This window comes from Fukomys damarensis, unplaced genomic scaffold (assembly GCF_012274545.1).
Source record: "Fukomys damarensis isolate Sample0158 unplaced genomic scaffold, DMR_v1.0_HiC HiC_scaffold_13, whole genome shotgun sequence".
In the NCBI taxonomy this organism is placed as follows: Eukaryota; Metazoa; Chordata; class Mammalia; order Rodentia; family Bathyergidae; genus Fukomys; species Fukomys damarensis.
This window is the reverse complement of record NW_022900925.1, coordinates 3,787,315-3,806,381: the sequence shown is the minus strand read 5'-3', so window position 1 is coordinate 3,806,381 and position 19,067 is coordinate 3,787,315. Positions and strand designations below refer to the sequence as shown.

Here is a 19,067-nt window from a genome sequence, read left to right as displayed (position 1 = left end):
TGTGTGTGTGTGTGTGTGTGTGTATGCATGCACATATAAGCAAAAAATGATAAAGGTCTCCCTGCCATTCATCTAAGCCCCAGTCCTGGTCCACCAGTAACATCCACTCTTTCAAGTTGTCTATTGTTTCTTGTGCATTTTCTATTATAGGTAAAAAGGCAAATGAACTCATAAGCTTTTCTTTTAAAAAATGAGTAAATGAAGCCAGGTGTGGTGGTGCACACCTGTAATCCCAGCCTCCTGGAGGCTGAGACAGGAGCATTTTCCTGAGTTTGAGGCCAGCCTGAGCTACCTAGTGAGTTCAAGACCATTTTGAACTACATAATGAGACTTTTCTCAAAAAACCTAAGTTAATAAATAAACGCAAAGTTTCTAAGTAAATTGCTTTCACTTTGGTTTTTTAAAAATTTGTTTTGTATCTAAAAGACTATTCCACATTAACACACAGTTTTCTAATTTGTAATGACTTTGCATTGTTTCATTGTATGGTTTTAAAATTATATATATTTATTTAGAAATATATATATATATATATATATATATATATTCCAAAATGGACTACTTTCTTTTTATGTTTTGAATTAAAAATTGTAGTACTATATATGTAACATAGAATTCATCATTGTGCCGCCTTTCCAGGACTGTGGTATTCACATACATGGTTGGATAGCCTTCTAGATGTTTTGTGAAATTATTTTTTAAAATCAATCTTAGCTGTACATTTAAGGTATACAATCTAATGACATTCATCATTGGAAATTTGCACTTTTACATAATCCATCTTAGTTCTTATTTTTTCCCCATTCCCCTGCCCTCCCTTTAACCCCTCCATCCTTCCCTATTTACAAAGACTTTATATTTTAAATAGTCATCGATGGATCGTTGCCCATTCTCTGCTAGTATAGCCAAAGCTTTGTAGCCTAAGTATGTACGTAGGCTATTCCATCAGTGTGAGAGTATGTTTACTATGGGACAAATTCTGAGAACCAGACTTTCTGGACAAATGGTGTATGTGTTGGTGAATTTGGTAGATATTTGCCACCTTGCCAACTATAGCAGTGATACAAATCTATACACACTGGCAGTTTAGGAGAGAGCTCCGTAACCATTTTTTAGTGGGTACTTGGGACCTTATTGCTGAGAGGTGACTGATAAGATTACTGAATACTTGGATACTTTCTTTACTGAAATGACCATCATTTTGGAATAAAAACAAAACAAAACAAAACAAAACAAAACAAAACAAAACAAAAAACAAGAGCCCAGGCAAGTGTACTTCTGGGGGAAATAGGACAGAGGTTTTATACTTGAGATTGTGACTTTTCCGGAATGTATGGTCCCTCTTCCAAGCTCAGAAATATATGTCAATACACGTAAGGAGCTATAATTCACTCAGTAAGTGTCTGTGAGAAGTTCATTTTGGCAGATTTGTAGGCATGGATCCGTTGTCCCCACACCTTAAGGCCAAGGCACTCTTGGGCCGGTGGATCAATTGGTTCTTAGCTGGTTTCATTTTATTTTTTGAAAGGAGAAAGGGCATATCAGGCAGGGACTTCTGCGCAGTCGATGAGCTCGGCAGTGGCACAGGCCCAGTTCCATCAAGAATGTGCACACAATCTATGAATTCCATACCGGCAAATAGTTGAACCGCTGGGGTGGCGGTGGGCAAGGGGAGACCAGTTAGATGAACTGTTAGATTTAATTGACTGGCTGCTTGAATGGATGAGGCAGTTCCATTAAAATGGTTGATCCAATTGTAAGATGACTGAAAATACAGCATCAATTATTTCTAGCTTAGTGTTTTCCTTCCATGTAGGTGGGAGTGCACTGCCCAGGTGCCTCTCAGTTTGGCACCTGGGTGGCCTAAGTGTGACTGGGGCTTCCAAAGGGTGTCATTTAACCTGGGGAAAGCCAGGCAATGCAAACAGCATGCTATAATAATAATAATAATAATAATAATAATAATAATAATAATAATAGCAATATAGCAAGCTTACCATTGCTTTTAATGAATTTTCAATCTCCAAAAGGTAAGGGTGGCATAGTCTTTTAAAGTTTATGCTCTCTAAAGGTCTTAATCCAGTCTTGTAAAAACAGGATGCATAAATATTTGTTGGCATTATTTTATAGGTTCTTTCTCCTAAGCTCATTGCCCAAGGAATTCATTAATTCCTGGGTTAATTTTTGATTAATTTCTTAAAATGTAATCATACCTATGAGGCATAAGATGGAGCCATGCTGTTTGTCAGTGGTTAGAGAGCAAGTCCTGTGTGATGACTTGAGATGCTGTGCTGATCAGAGCTGGTTTGACACTGAAAGTTTCCCATTAGAAATTTCCAGTTAGATATTGCCTTTGATCAAAACATCCAATCTTAGGGACGTCAAGTAACATATGACATGTCATAGTAATGCCTTTTTATCGTGGAAAAAATAACCACTGCATATGTGAAAGATAAAGGAAAGAAAAAAATCTCTAAAGTCTATCTCTGCAGCCAAATTATGTTATTTCTTTGGGAAGGAATGGGTAACAATAAATGAAAACCATGCTTTGGGATTATTTCTTCCTTGTCAAATAAGAAAATTGAGAGGAAGTTATCCATAAGGCATCTAGGTGCAAACAGTTTGATGGCTTTCTAACTGTAATTGTGTGCAAAAATTTTATTAAGATCTTTATTTTTTGGGAAAAGCTTTTCAACAGTTTTAGTTCAAGTACCTCAACCTTTATCTTTTCTTTTAGAAGGGGCGTTCACTTGCCAATGCTTTTTGCAGATGTGAGGGAAAATTCTAATTTCCTTATTAATGTTTTGCATTAGCTCAAGACATTCTAAATGTGTCTCCACGTGATAGAGACCAATCCACATCTAATTTTAGCCCCATAGTCTTCCTGGTGCCAATTGCCAATGAGCTGCTCATTTTTCTGGGGAGTTGTGAGTTGATTTTCTTTGAACTTTTTGGTGCTATTGCCTTTATCCATCCATCCTTCTCCCCTCCCTCCCTTCCTTCCTTCCTTTCTTCCTTCTCCCTTCCTTCACTTCTTTCTGTTTGGTACTGGAGATTGAACCCAGGGCCTTCACACTGAGCTGGATGTCCAGCCTTTTAAAATTTTTCTTTTTAAAGACACAGTCTAGTCAAGTTCCTGCTTGGCCCAGTTGGGCTTGAACTTGTGATTCTTTTGCCTTAGCCCCCAGGAGTGCTGAATTACAGGTGTATGCCACCACGCCCCAGCTTTGGTGCTATTTCTTTTGAACTAAAGTTTATATAAAATCATCCTCTTAACAAGTGGTCATTTAAGAAGCCTGTGCTCACCACTGAATTTGGAGTTAACACATCTTAGCGTAGGCAAAAAAATGAACCAAGCTTTCACTACAAATGTTTTTAAACCCCTTTTAAAAATGAAAATAATGACACAGAATCAGTAAGACAAAAGAAAGGAGATGCTGAGTTTGTATCACCATAATCTTCTTTACACACAGGTCAACTTGTGCAAAGGAAGAATATTTATTTTATTGAGCACCTATTACAATTTGGGTCTTTCTGCTCACCTCATCTTATTTAATCAGGGCATGGGAAATCAAGTACATATGCATATGAAAGGGTGGTAGAAGGAAGACAGGGAAAACAGGAAGACAAGTTCTTAAAGTCTGAGTCTGCACTCTTTTATTGTAGTAAAATATGTAACATAAATTATGTATAAGATTTACTATTTTAGCCATTTGAAGTGCATAATTCAATGGTCTTCATTACAATCACAATATTTTACAGCTATCATCACTATTTTCAAAATGTATTCATTACATTGAGCACAAAGTATGACAGTTAAGCTATAATTCCCTAATCCCTCTTCTCTCAGTCCCTGGCAACATTTCTTCTGCTTTCTTTCTCTAAGAATTGAACTATTTTACATTTTTCAGATAAATGGAATCATACAAGATTTGTCTTTCTCTGATTGGCTCAGTTTACTTAGTGTAATATTATGTTTCACCCCTGTTGTGGCTCAAGTGAGATCCCCTTTCCTTTTCAAGGCTGACTAATATTCCTTCGAGTATACAGACCACATTTTTGTTTATCTCCTCAGGGATCAGTGGATACTCGGGGTGTTTCACCTTTTGGTCATTGCCAGTAACACTGCTATGAACAGAAGTATGCAAGCATCTGTTTAAGTCCCTATGTTCAATTCCTTTGGGTAGATAGCTAGGCATGGTATTTTCACTCTTAAACCTTAGCTTTCTGGGCAGTTTTTACAGAGCCTGGCCCTACATCAGAGAGGTGGGAGCAGCAGAGTCCATATGAGGAAAGCTAAGCTGGTGTTAGCAAAGAAAGATTTTCTTTGTGTTTAACACTGGAGCCATGCTATAAGGGGAAAATCCAAATAAAAGGGAAGGAGCCCATTTCTTCCTCCTCCCCCCTTCCTTTCATTCCTCTGTGTTTCTGCCTTCTCTCTTCCCCCAGACATCACAGCCACTCTCTCCTCTCCTCTCAAGTATGTGAAGAGTGACTGGCCTCCCGTGTTTATAGAGCTGCTCTGCAATGTGATTGCTCCTCCAGGACTTTATTAATGCCATTTATGACCCCCATAATAACTAAACCATGCTGTTCTCCAAACACCAGGCCTTGGAGAAGTCATTACCCTGGTGATCACAACAAAACTTAATTCTAACAGGCTGCCTGCTGGTGCAATCCGCTGTGAGGAACTCTCTGGGTTCTGGTCATAAAAACAAATTAAATTAAAGATCCCTGTTCACCAAAGGCCTAATTCTAATTTTTGCAAAGTTTCCATTAAACAATATTGTCTACAGAAAATGCGCTCTAACATTCTCTCCCCCAGGAACTACGTGGAAAGGCAACCTAATAGAAGAATTATTAAATTTACCCATTAATTTCATGGTATACTCTGTTAGCATTTATTAACAATATTAGGATGATTCAAAGATTTGTCCTCTTTGAATTCAGTAAAGCATTTATGGAAATTACACTTCACTGAGAAGACATGAATTTCTGGAAATCGTAGATGAACAAAACAGTAGATTAGAAGGGAGTTTGCTTTGGTAATAAATATGGCAATAAAGCATTTCTTCCTTTTTTAATGGAATGGAAACATTGCAAGGACTATTTTAATATTTTTTTCTTTGCAGAAGTTTCAGTTTTTTCTTCTGTCATTTAATGACAGTGAATTTCCACATTACCTTTGATTTAGCGGTCCTTGAATGCAGTGCATAATATCTGGGAAAAGCAGACAAGGTTTCTTCTGAGGTGGGAGTGTGGGGAAAGTCGCACCTCTGGGAAGAGGTGAGTGGGTGGGCCTCAGACCGGATCACTTGGTTACCTTATTGCATGACTGTGGTGACTTGTTCAATTCTTCCTTTCCTCTGTATTTGAAATGGATTCCTGGATTTTGTGACAGTGCTTTCCAAGCACTAGTGAGCTGTCCTGTGCTTAAATATGGGGGTAAAGAAATCAACAGAATAAGAGACTAACATTTATTGAGCTTCTATGAAGTCATAGGGACTATCAGCTAAATGCTTTTATGGGTACTTAAAATATTTTAATTCTCATAGCAGGCATTTAGAGTAGGTGCATCTATATTACAGACAAAAGAACTTGCTCAAAGTCTTACAGCTTGTAGGAGGCAGAAGTGTAATTGAGTTACTCATCCGGTTTACAGAGTTTTTGTTGTACCTATATTGTGCAAGGCACAGTGCTAGGCTCTGTGGCTAAACAACAGTGAATAAGAAAGATGTTTATTGTGAGGGGTGGGGGAGAAAATAAAGAGCAATTGCAATAGAGAATGAGAGCCAGTGGGGGAAGAAGTCTCACGCTGGGAGGCCAGGAAGGTCGCCATTGACTTGAGGACACCGCTTAGTGTGGAGGTGGCTGGATGAGCAGGCAGTAGAAGAAGAGCCTGAGAGAAGTCTGGGTGCAGAGGCCCCTTGAAGGTGAGAGAGGGACTTGGCAAACCTCAGATCACACCTCAGACCATGTCTGTCTATAATTCAGAGTGCAGGACTGACTTAGTGGAAATACCAGTCTCCTTCTCGGGTATCAATTAAGTTGGTGGTAGATTTCACAACTGTTGTAGGTAATGAACTTCCAGGCCATCTTGGCCTATAATTCCTACCAGGAAATCTCAGAACAAATGCACACATTAAGGGTACTCCACTGATAAAATCTATGCAAATATTCCAAAATCTGGAAAACAGAAGCACTACTCATTCCAAGCATTTCAGGTGTTAGATGTTTGTCACTGTGACCCAATACCTGAGAAAAACAACTTAAAGGGGAGAAGATTTATTTTGGTTCATTATTTCAGTCCTTGGTCAGCTGACTTCAGGTGCTTTTGGGTCTGTGGGAAGGTAGAAATGTCGCGCTGGAAGGGCATGATGGAGGAAAGCTACACTCCTCATGGCGGCAAAGTAGCAGAGAGCTAGAGAGGTGAGTCATAGAAGAAGGGGCCAGGGGCAAGATATTGTCCCCCTGGTCATGCTCCCTTGACTCATAACCTTATGACCCACTCCCTTCAAGTAGGGACTGCATCTTTAGTTTTCACGACCTCCCAATAGTGCCACCAACTTTTAAATCCCTCAGTGAAGTTAGAGACCTCATGGTCTGGTCACACTGCATGGATCTGAAGCTCTGTCTCTGAACACAAACCTTTGGGAGGGCATACTAGATCTAACCCATAACAGATACCAAACATGTTTCTGGAATGGGCACTGAGCTCCAGAGCTCCTTGAAACTGTCGTATGCATGTGAACTCTGGAGCTGACAGCCCATTGTCTTTAGGATATTTGGAACCTACTGTCTCCAGGGTCACAGCAAAAACATCATTCAATTTCTGGAGTCCACAAGCCTACAAGCCCGATTTTAGGCAAATGAGGATTCTTAGAGGTCAGCATGAATCCATAAGAGTGTCAGAAGCAGTTGAGAAGAATCCACTAGAGTCTCCCTTGGGAAATTCATAATCCCTGGTAAAACAGGGATTTTCTTCTCCCCCTCTTGTTTTTCCTCTTCCTCTTCTTCCTATTCCTTTTCTCCTCTTCTGTGCCTTTTTAAAAAAAGATGTGTGTCATCAGGCCCAAGGGCCTCTTCCATCCTTGTTGAGGGGAGTTCTAACCTTCTCTCCTTTCATGCAACACTATGCCTTATTTTTTAAATTAAGACAAAGTCTATGTACTTTAGGCTGGCCTGGGACTCACTTCAAAGTTGGCAATCCTCCTACCAAAGCCTCCCAAGTGCTAGTATTACTGGTGTGGTGCACCACCATGACCGACAATAAAACAGAGTTTTTCATGACTAGTGTGGCTCTACTGGGGTCTGAAATGGTTCTGAATTAAAAAAAAAAAAGAGGAAGCCATCATTTAATTGTTTTTCCTTCTCTAAAACAAAAAAACCTCTGAAACTTTCAGAATGAGTGAGAATAAGCTCTTGATGATGCAACATTAGGGAAAACAACAGAGTTGTCCTCCAAGGGGAATAGTTGTGTGAGAATAATTTTTGGTAGACTGCTGAAATTAGTGTTTCTAGAAAATTAGCAAACCGAGTTGTAAGAGATACTGGAAGAAATGTCTCATTAATATCTTAAAGAATTTACTAATGGAATGTCAAGTCTACAGTTTAAGTGAGTGGGAAAGTTTCACAGAGATTTATAGCTCGATTTGCATCTCAGATACATATTGAACATCCCTTATGTGAAATTCCTGGCTCCAGAAATGATTCTGATTTAAGAGTTTTGTGGAGTTTAGAATATTTGCATAGACTTCACTGGTAGAGCATTCCTAATCCAAAACTCAGACGTTTAAAATGGTCCAAGGCCTTCTCCCACCACAGCCGCCATCGCTCAAGTGCCAGGAGGTAGCCTGGGCCCTGATCCACCGTGGGAAGGAGAGCCACACCTTCTCCCACCCCAGCCGCCATTGCTCAAGTGCCGGGAAGGTAGCAGCACCCCTGAATCACCATAAGTGCCCCCCCACGTGCACTCTCAGACCTCCTGACTGTGCCAGTCTTTGGACCCACTCTGCAGAGCCAGAGGTGGTCATCAAGGGTATATTTCTGAGTTCCCAACTTTGAACATCTTTAAAGAAAGGGCGTGGGAAACCTGTAATAGAACGTGTGGAGTTCAACCATTCAGAAGGTTGGGGAACTCAATCTGGGCCTTGCAGCCCGAGGTCAGTCAGCATCATGGGGTTCAGCCATCAGCTAACTGAGACCAGGGGTCTTGCATCCTCTCTCTGTCTGAGCCATTAAATACTAAATACGCTATATTGAAATTTTGTTCACTTCAGACATGTTCTGGACTGCTTCTTGATTTCAATTTAATTCAAATGATTTAAGGGTGATAGACTAATGACTACCACAGGTGGGCAGTTTCCAAGTTGTGCTTGATCTTAATGTGTTGCTGATTGTATAAGTTGGGATAAAGCATTGTGATTGACTTGATGAGCTGTTTTCTCTGATGTTATGAAGATGAGAATGTCTGTGGGTGGTTAGAGACACAGAAGCTAGGGTGCAACTATATGAGGAAGATTTGGGTGATAATCCAGAGATTAAACCAAGGACAGTCCAACAACAAAAATTAAAATGAGAAAACACTTAAGCAAGACACAAGGACAGACTTCCAGTTCACCAATGGCAAACAGTAGGGCAAATGAGGATGAAAAGGCCGCTAGTGAACCACCAGGACACCCTGAACTCAAAGCACAGGAACTAACAAAACAGATCAATGGGCTCTAGAAAAATTCAAAACAGAAATAATTTCCCAGATAACCATAGAGATAGTGAGCAAAATGGAAGTCACAATTCGAGACTCTAGAGCAGAAACTGACAAAAAAAATAGATGAGCTCAGGACCATGATAGAAGCCATGAAGGCCCAGCATAAGAAAGAAATGGAAAAAATAAACACCCATCATAGGAAAGAAATGGAATCCATAAAACAGATTCAAACAGAAATCCAGGAGATTAAACACTCCATTGAAAGTGTACACAACAGAATAAAAGAATGCCAAGATAAACTCTCAGATATAGAAGATAAGATTGCAGTCCTATAGAAGAAAAGATTGCAGTCAGTGACCATGAAAAGAGAGGTCTCTTAAAAACAGTAGGGGATCATGAGAAATTGATCTAGCAATTCCTAGATGATGCAAAAAAGAATAACACAAGACTGATAGGAATCCATGAAGTAGCAGGAGAAAATACAAATGACTTAAAAAGGCTGTTACAGAAATAATGACAGAAAACTTCCCAAACAGAGGGGAAGAATTTGACATTCAGATAACTGAGGCATATAGGACCCCAACTAGCCACAATAATGAAAAAAAAATACACCTAGACATATAATAATAAAGATTTGAGAAACCCAACAGAACAAAATACTACAAGCAGTAAGAGAAAAGAAACAAATCACATGCAAAGGAAAGCCCATCAGAATCACAGCAGACTTTTCAACACAAACCCTTGAGTCAAGGAGAGCCCGGAGTGAGTTATTTCAAGTACTAAAAGAGAACAACATCCAACCTAGACTGATGTATCCTGCAAAACTCTCTTTCAAAATGGATGGAAAAATAAGACACTTCCACAACAAAGAACACCAGAGAAACTACATGAATACCAAATCAGCCCTACAAGGAATTATAAACAAGATCCTAGAAAAAGACAATGAAGGCAACAACACCATGAGGCCCAACAGAGCAAATCAAATGTGCAAGGCAAGAAATTAAAAGGAGAAGGTGAAAAAGTAAAAAGAGTCAACAAAAGGCCAGTAACATGTCAATAATAAGTCGGTACATATCGTATAACCAGCAAAATGTCAATGGCCTCAACTCACCAATTGAGAAATAGACTGGCAAAATGGAATAAGAAGCAAAAGCCAACAATATGCTGTATACAAGAAACACACCTAGTGCAAAAAGAAGCCCATAGACTGAAAGTGAAAGGATAGAAAACAATTCTCCATGTGACAGGAGCCCAGAAAAAAACAGGGGTAGCAATCTTATTTGCAGACAAACAAATTTCAAACCAAAACTGATTCTAGTATTATTGATGTAGGACTGTCCTGTATCATACCTCTGTGAATGTAAAATATCTTGTACCTGCTTTATGATACATAGTCGTGACTGTGCTTTATCAGAGATATATTTCTTTATCAGAGCTACATTTAATGATATTATTCTAGAATGTTCTCTTTCCAGATGATGATTAAAATGCTAATAAAAAATATGATGCCAGGTACCACAACAGCAACAGAACTTTGCTGTTTTCTGGATATTATTCTTTGTGTATTTTTTTTTGTTGTTGTTGTTTTGCTTTTTTTTTTAATGGAATGTGCTGAATGTCTATAATTTTGTTCAGATGATTGCAGAACCAGGAGAAGCTGTTGATGCTATTGATGCATAACATACTGCTATTATTGGTCTTGTTTTATATATATGTATAATTTGAATTTTTGGAAACCTTAACTGTGCTGTTGACTTTGGAAAAAGTTATCCCAATTTACTGTGTTGAGCTGGCATTGTACAGAAATGGACAGCCATACTGGTCTAGAAATGTTTATTTTTTTATTTTTATTTATTTATTTTTTTCCACTTGTACAGGGGTAACACATCGTACTAAATATGTAAGGTCATATCTACATGGGTTTGATTACAGAAACTAATAAAGTATTCTCTAAATAATGAAAAATAGAATAAGATAAGACTATAAGAGCAAGAAGCAATTTAAATATGTTCAGGGACCATTTTTATCTCCAGAATTAAGGATTATTTTAATGTTACATCATTGCCTTTTCTCTTTTACTTTCCTTTTTAGTTTTATTTTAGGATTCCCTATTTTTAATGTTCATACAGAGATTTCTTTAACTGAAATACCAAATAGTTTCTTTGGTGTGGAAAAACTATAATAGTATACAGGATCCTAAGGAGATAATTAATAATGTGAAATAAGAAGTAAAGGGCTAAAGGTGTGGGGAGAGTGGGAAGGGTGGGGGAAAGGTAATAAGGGAGAGGAAAAAAAATATGAGAAAATGAAAAAATGGAAATGAAGTGTGTGTAAATGGGGAGGGGAGGAGGGGGTGAAGGGAGGGCAGGGACAAGGGGAAAAAATGAGAGTCAAGACCTGTTATGTAAAGGTACAGAATCCCAATGATGAATATAGCTGTATTGTATACCTAGAAGGTACCAATAAACTCAATAAAAACAAAAAAAAAACAGTCTGAAATTGCCAGTGTGAAATATATATTTCTCTGTGTGAGGGCCTATCTGTGTGCATATCTTCATATTCTTCTCAGGCTCAGTGATCCATCCTGGGACTTCTTTATTTTCTCTTCCCATTCACATCTTTCCCTTATTGAATTATAATTAGTATTTTAGGTTGTGTTTCCCCCAAATCAGACACTAAGGTGAATATTGTTAGGGGTAATCAATCACTAAAAAGTGATTCTTGGGTAAATCTAGGGTAGAATTCCAGGGAACTGTAAGATAGAGATTGAAAAGGAAGGAGTGCATAATTATCACAGTTTTACAATTGAAAAAACAAAGCATTTTTGAAAAGGAGCACATTTTCCCAAAGCTGTTATGGCTTGTATGTAGATGTCCCTCCCAAAGCCTCATTTGGTCATAGGTAGAGCTTTTCAGAGGTGGCTTGATCTAGGATGTGTGATGATAGATTAAGTGTGTGATGCTACATGTAGTTATTTTTGTGTAGCTTGAGTGTGTGAAGATAGAGGAGCACCAGAGTTGAGTATTGTATTTACATCCACAGGTCTAAAGCAGCAGAGTCAGGAATTGACCCAGAGTCCACATTTGGCCACTAAATTACTCTGTCTTTCAGCCATCTATTCAGTGGGTAGTTTCATCTTCAAAATATTCCTGAATGTTTGAAAGATTTCATGATGCCTTATTGCAATTTTCTGGTGCTTTCCTACAGAAATTGTTATAGTTCCTAACTCTACAAACCCCGGGGAACTCCAGTCCCCAGATTTCAATTGCTTCAAAGAGGTGCATGTGTTTGCACTTCTTTACCTTTCCACATTTGGTACATGAAATTGTATTTATTCAGTCCAAATTCCATACCATTTGATTGATTGAAAGAGGATTCTATTTCAAGTGTGCTTTGTAACTGAGCACTCTGCTCTGGCTATAGATCCACGTCATCCATATAAAAGAAAAGACGGATCTTGAAGTCTTATCTTTTTTCTGAGAAAGTAACCATAATTTGGCTTATTTTGCATCCTCCTAGAGTGGGTTCAAAGCTAAGCTAAATTACAAAGGGCTCCAGCTGTCACTATGGAAGATGTGTTTTTGTACATCTGTCTGGGAAGGATTTGTTCCCATAGAGGCTTCTATACCTTACAGATATCAAATGCTGCTTTGGATAGGTGGGCTGAGACTTGAAAATCCCTTCATCCTTTTAACATTTTCTTTGTAATTAGAGGTATGCTTTGATAGGGTTTGACCTGCACTGATTTCTCTAACACCTCTGGTTAATAGTCCCAGTCCTAAAGAAGAACTGAAGATGCTGTGTCTTATATGGGAGGTGGCTGGAGGCAGCACATCGCAGTGGGTTTGCATGGTTACTTAGTGTAGTGTGTTTACTATTGTTGGTCTACCAGTTTCTTAGTGGTTCCTGAGGGGAGATGGGCTTGCACCAGAATGTAAATTAGCTATGATAGCTCTGCTGATACTTTTTCACAGTGAGATTTTCTCCATAAAGGAAGCAGCATGTACATTTACGATCTGGGGTGAACTCCTTATCTTTTCAAAGAGTAGTATTTAAAAATTTGAAGTCTACATGTAGTTATTTTTGTGTAGCTTGAGTGTAGCACCTAAATTCTGGACTCAAACTGCCTGGGTTCAGATCTTAGCTCTGCTACTTATTAGCTGGGTTAATTGAGGTTTGTTACCTAAGATCTTTTACACACACACACTCAAATAGCTCTCTCTTTATATATCATAGTAAACTCTCTCTCTCTGTATATATATTTATTTATGTATCATAGTAAACACTATGCAAGTGTTAATAACAATGAACAACTATCATGATCCTACAAGGGAAGCTAGGAGATATATCTCTCCTTTGAACTAGGAAGGTTGGGGAATTGTTGAGCTGGTCAGCTGGCACACACACTCAAATAGCTCTCTCTTTATATATCATAGTAAACTCTCTCTCTCTGTATATATATTTATTTATGTATCATAGTAAACACTATGCAAGTGTTAATAACAATGAACAACTATCATGATCCTACAAGGGAAGCTAGGAGATATATCTCTCCTTTGAACTAGGAAGGTTGGGGAATTGTTGAGCTGGTCAGCTGGAGAAAGAAAAAGCTGGGGCTAAGCTTTAAAATCAATGAAGATTTGATTTAAAGAATTTTATTTATTGATCTTCTAAATTGTCTCCCTGCCTCCATCTATCTCTGAAAAACATATGGAGCTCCCAGGTTAGAAGTGTCCAGGATTGAAGAAGGGAGAAAAATTGCTGGTGCATGTTCTAATGGATTTGCTCAGCTGACTGCCAGTGTCTAAATTGTGGACTCCATGAATATGGCACTTGCCCTGTGGCAGGAACCCTACAAATATTTCTTAAATGCATGATGCTAACACTACCAGAGTGCAAAATTGTTCATGCTCTGGCTGACTCATGGGATATAAACCATCTTTCTCTAAGATATAAAAAAGGGAAGTGACTTTCCTAAGGTGCTACTGTATATTACTCTCTTAGCACTGGTTCAGTATAGGTTGCCAATATTATCTCTGGCTTCATGCTTTTAAAAGACCAAGTGAAAACTGGATCCCCAGCCACATATCTTTTATGTATCATGACTATATTTTCAATTTGCTTTGGCACTAGAATTAAATCTTCAAACTTTTCTCCATGCCATAGAATCCTGTTAAGCTGTAATGTTGGAAAGTCAGGGCTGTCAGAACCCATGGGAGGTCAGTTCTGAAGACCTCCTAAAACAGAGAATTCCATCAAGGCTGCATTTAATAAAGAAGGGCAGGAGGGGAAGCAGGTGTGTTATTTTCATTTGTTTTTATTTCCTCTCTTTGCCCTAAAGTTAAAAATGAGGAGTGGAAGAAAATACCAAACTTGAAACTGGATCCAGATATCTTAGGTTAAAGAGTTGGGCTTTATGGAAAGCTGATTTTGCTATTTGTTGATATTTAAAATTATTTAAAATCGTTGTAAATACATGCATGCAACTTACCATCTTATAAAATTTTTATTTGTTTTGAGACAGGGTCTTGCTATGTAGTCTAGGTTGGCCTTGAGCTCAGGATCCTCCTGCCTCAGCCTTTGAGTATTTGGATTACAGGTGTGCACCATCATACCTAACTCAATTTTTTTTTTGTACCAGGGATAGAACTCAGGATACTGCGCTTGCAAGGCAGGTGGCAGAACCACTGAGCTAAATCCCCAGCCCTCCCAGGCTCAATTTTTAAGTGTATAGTTTAATGACATTAAGTACATTCATATTCATCACTATCATTCATCTCCAGAATGTTTTCATCTTCACAAGTTGGAAACTGTACCCATTAAATTATCTCCCATTCCTCTCTTTCCCAGACCCTGGAAACCACCACTCTCTTCATCTCAATCAATCTAATTATTCCAGGTAATTCATATAAGTGGCATCATAGATCTTTTGTTCTTTGGTGATTGGCTTACTTCGCTTAATATTAATTAATTTCACTCAAGGTCCACCCATGTCATAATGTGCATCAGGATCCCCTTCATTTTAAAGGATGGATAACATTTTGAATCTACTACAGTGTGTCTTCCGTTCATCTGGCATTGTTGACACTTAAGATGCTTTCCCTATTTTGCCAGGTGTAAAAATGCTGCTGTGAAGAAGGATATGAAAACATCTCCCTGAACCCTGGTTATAGTTGCAGTATTTAACAAAATGAATCTTGATTGAAGCCTGAGCACCAGTGGTCTGTGGTAGTGACTTCCAGCAGTCACCTTGGTTTATATAATAGGCAAATTTTTCTTTCTTTTCTTTCTTTGTATTTTCATCTCTGCCTCTTTGGATGTGCTTTTATGCTTAAATAGATGTGCAGAGATAACTCTCTCTTCCCTCACAGATTTGCAAGGTGTTCAGGTTTTATCAAAGAACAAATAGGACAGTTTATCAAATGCAGTTGTGAAAGAATTGCACAAATGGGATAAAATTTAGATTTAAGGCAGATCTATTCTAAAATTTAATATCTTATGGCTTAATGCACTCAATTTAATTGTTATTTTTTAAAAATCAGTTTATTATCAGATGATGCAGGTCTCCACTTATAAGCAAAAGTCATGTGAAACAATGACATAATTGTCCAGTCAAACAGAGAAATGATCAGAATATGGATCATAATCTACCAAGGGCCTCTGCGCAAAGCTCTGCGATCTTAAACTGTAGCAGCCTACTTCAAATTAAGAAGGAGAAATCCACCATGAAGTCGAGCTGGCTTAGAGAATAAAAAGGAGCCCTTGACTGCTGGGCTCTGTGGCTGCTGTACTGGTCACCCTGGGCTCATTGGCTTTCAGTTGCTGAACACGCTCTGGACCTTTCAGAGTAAAGCTAAAGGCACAGCCACTGCTGACAATTTCCAGAACCTGGAGAAGACTCCTTAGTCAGCTCTCTGTTTTTCTACCGACAACTTGCTTGATTCAGGCAACTCTTGAACAGTTCCAACTAATAGGCAGTAACCTTGAAATGGAAATGGATGTGTTTATAATCATGAAAACAGTATGCAGAGGTAAAAGACTCAAAGGAACTGACTACAACACAGAAAGATTCATTTGGACTCGGGCAATTCCTACCCATTTTCTAGCAAAAAAATTGCATCTGTCTCTCTTTCGTGGAAAACACTGCATATCATATGCCAGAGAAGTGTTCATTTGGCTCAGAAGTCTCTTTGTTCTGCTGCTGTCTGGTGAGATGTCAGAGGGCTTGGTCCCGGGTCTTGGTTTTTTATGCTCTCTCCTCCCTGGCATATCCCTCGCTTCTCTCTGAGTGAGCGTAGGACTCTTTTGTCATGTTCAGACATGTAACATTGCCTCTGCCTAAAAGCTCCCAGCTCTCCTTTTGGGGAACCATTTCTCCACCTCTGAATTCCGTCTTGTTGCAGTGATGAGCACTTTCCTTTACTGAAGCCAGAGTGGCCCTAGGAACCTCCTACTAGCACTTTTCCCCTCTCGGTCAGTCACTTCAGAAAAGGGCAGATCTGGAACCCATGTCCTTCCACTCAGGGTTGTCTCCTGCGATTCTGAACGATGAGTGGAGTGCCATATGGATAGACACAAGTCCCTGGCACATTCTTCCAGTGGCAGCAGTCTGTCTGCTGTTACATTTTCTGCAACTGCCTGTATGTAGCTTTTTCTGGCTTCCCTTTGATCCTCTGCATTCTCTTGCCATTTTTCAGTTAATTTCCTTTCTGCTTAAGAGAGTGAGAGTCAGTTTCTGTTGCTTCCAATCAGAGTCCTAGTTGAAATCTGGAGCATTGAATCCAGGATGAGGTTATTTCAAGTGTGTCCAAGTGATGGAGATCACCCTGAGCAAGCTGCAAAACTGGTTTCTCATATTAAAAGTCTGAGTCCACTATTAGCCCACAATGGCTTGCTTGAAGAGCCAGCAGTTGGTGTGTGGGACTAGAACAACCACTCATGTCACTGGTCACAGTGGAGATCTCACTGATCTGTGATGCTGTGATGTCTTGGATGGCAAGACAACACTGTAGCTAAGGGCAACATGACTCGCACACAAAACCTCTATAGAGGCAGAAATTAATCTATGGAAAAAACAAATTTCCCATTAATCAATGATCTATTCCGACTCGAATGTCTCCTTCCCATGTTGCTAGACCCCTGCTCACGTCAGTGCTCTCCATTCCACTGTTCCCTGCATAGCACCTTACCCCTTCAAGATGTGGTTTGTTCAATAAATAGTGGCAAGCTCCAGGAGACAGTGTCTTAGCCTGTTAAGGTCTCTGACCATCCTGAGCCCCCCATTGATGCAGTAAAGATCTCGCTTGTCTTTTGTTATCCTGACTCAGTGCCCTTGCTCAGGTTATTGCAGTTCTGATCAGCCTCCAGTACCCAAGTTTTACTGCCTTCATATCACAGCAAATTAAAGGGATAAAAAAGTAGCTTAAGGTGTAAGAGGAAACCAATGCTGGAGCACTTTGGGCCCCAGCAGGAAGCAGAGTTTAAAAAGTTTAACTGAAGATAATCCAAACACAGGCAATTTTCCTAAGAAAAGTTAAGAAAACCTACAAAGAAGATGGATCACCCAGAGACTGAGTGGCAGGCTGCTTCTCTCTTCAGGGCAGAAGAGGAGAGAGGGTGTGACTGCAGCCCAGTGACATTCAGAGGAGGCCTATCTCACAGGGGCTTGCTTTCTTGCTTGCTTCAGCTTTATTTTTATATAATCCACATTTCATACAATTCATGCACAGTTCAACAGCTTTTTAATATATGTCCATCAAGTTGCATAAGCATCTGTTTTGAAACCTTCTCATCACCCCCAAAGAAGCCTTTTATCTATTAGCATCCATTCTCCGTTTCCCTCCAACTCTTTCTCCTCTCAACTCCTGCCAACTACTCATTATTCCTTCTCTGTCAGTTTGCCTCTTTTACATATTTCATAAGTAGATGACTCTTGTTCTTCATGGTATCCATGTTCTATTAAATTGCCAGAAACACTGAATTAGTAAGTACCGGATCATTGCTCTTTAAGAGGAAATTCAGGGTTAGGTTTGTGTGCCTTTCTTGTGATATTTTTGTTGATTGATGAATAAATAGCTTCGCCTTATGTCATGTTTCTGTGTTCTGTGTAAAGGCACCATGTTTGATATCTGTCACTGATCCATTCATATTGACCTCCCAGCCAGCAGCTCTGAAACGCGTGTCTGTACAAAGTTCACATCGCACTTGTGCTTTCTCTGTAGGGTTCACCACGGCCTTTCTGCTCTTAGGAACCTCAAGCAGCACTTTCATACTATGCCTTGGAGCCACTTTAAGCAGTGAAATCACTAACACAGTACAAAAACACCAAAAAAACTATATTAAGTAAACAAGGAAATCTTTGAGGATGGAAACAAGAAGACAGAATATTTCTTTGAACGTATGTTGGGGCAATTTGAAATTTTCCCTGCTATGTGCACATCTGTAAATGACCACAAAAGTGCTGAGAGTATTGGTTTAGGAGTTACTAATACATTTGAGTAAGTAGGCTAATTTGCAAATATAGAATATAGAATATGAATAATCATGGCCTACTGTAAATAAATCATATAACCCAGGGACTTTTTTTTTTTTAGATTTTAAGATTTTTATTGTTCTTTTTTTTATTAGTGAATGTTTGTAGTACATAATGCTTATATTTCTGTGAGGAATTGGTATATGTACACAATATATCTTTTTTTTCAGCTTTAATTGAGTTTATTGGTACATTTTAGGGATACAGTACAGTTACATTCATTGTTGGGATCTTGTACCTCTACATGACAAGTCTTGATTCTCATTTTTTCCCCTCACCTCTGCCCTCCCTTCACCCCCTCCTCCCCTCCCCATCTACAAACACTTTATTTTCATCTTTGCATTCTCTCACATTTTTTTCTTTTCCCTTTTTACTCTTCCCCTACCCATCCCACCTTCCCTACATCTTTAGCTCCTTTCTTCCCATTACTAAATATCAGTAATCTTATTAGAATCTTATGCATTGTTGCAGATTATTTACACCAGGGAAACTATTCGGTATTTACACATGTGTGCCTTATTTATTTCACATAGGAGTATATCTTTAATGTGTATCCATTTTCCTATGAATGAATCTATTTTCTCATTCTTTATGGCTGAGTAATATTCCATTTTATAGAAAAACCACATCTTCTTTATCCAGTTTCCAACGGATGGGCAAATAGGCTGTTTCCAAGATTTAGCTATTACAAACTGTGCCGCTATAAACATGGGTGCACATACTTCTCTGTGATATGATTCTTTTAGTTCTCTTGGAAAGATACCCAGCAGAGGGATGGCTGGGTCAAATGGAACCTCCAGTCCAAGCTCTTTGAGGTATCTCCATATT

The 19,067-nt window shown here is 39.0% G+C and overlaps 2 pseudogenes; both read right to left on the bottom strand.

Moving 5' to 3' along the window:
* LOC117285842 overlaps nucleotides 1-19,067 on the bottom strand; it is a 66,010-nt pseudogene that overhangs the window by 26,150 nt on the left and 20,793 nt on the right.
* Nucleotides 7,049-7,133, bottom strand: LOC117285919 (annotated as a pseudogene).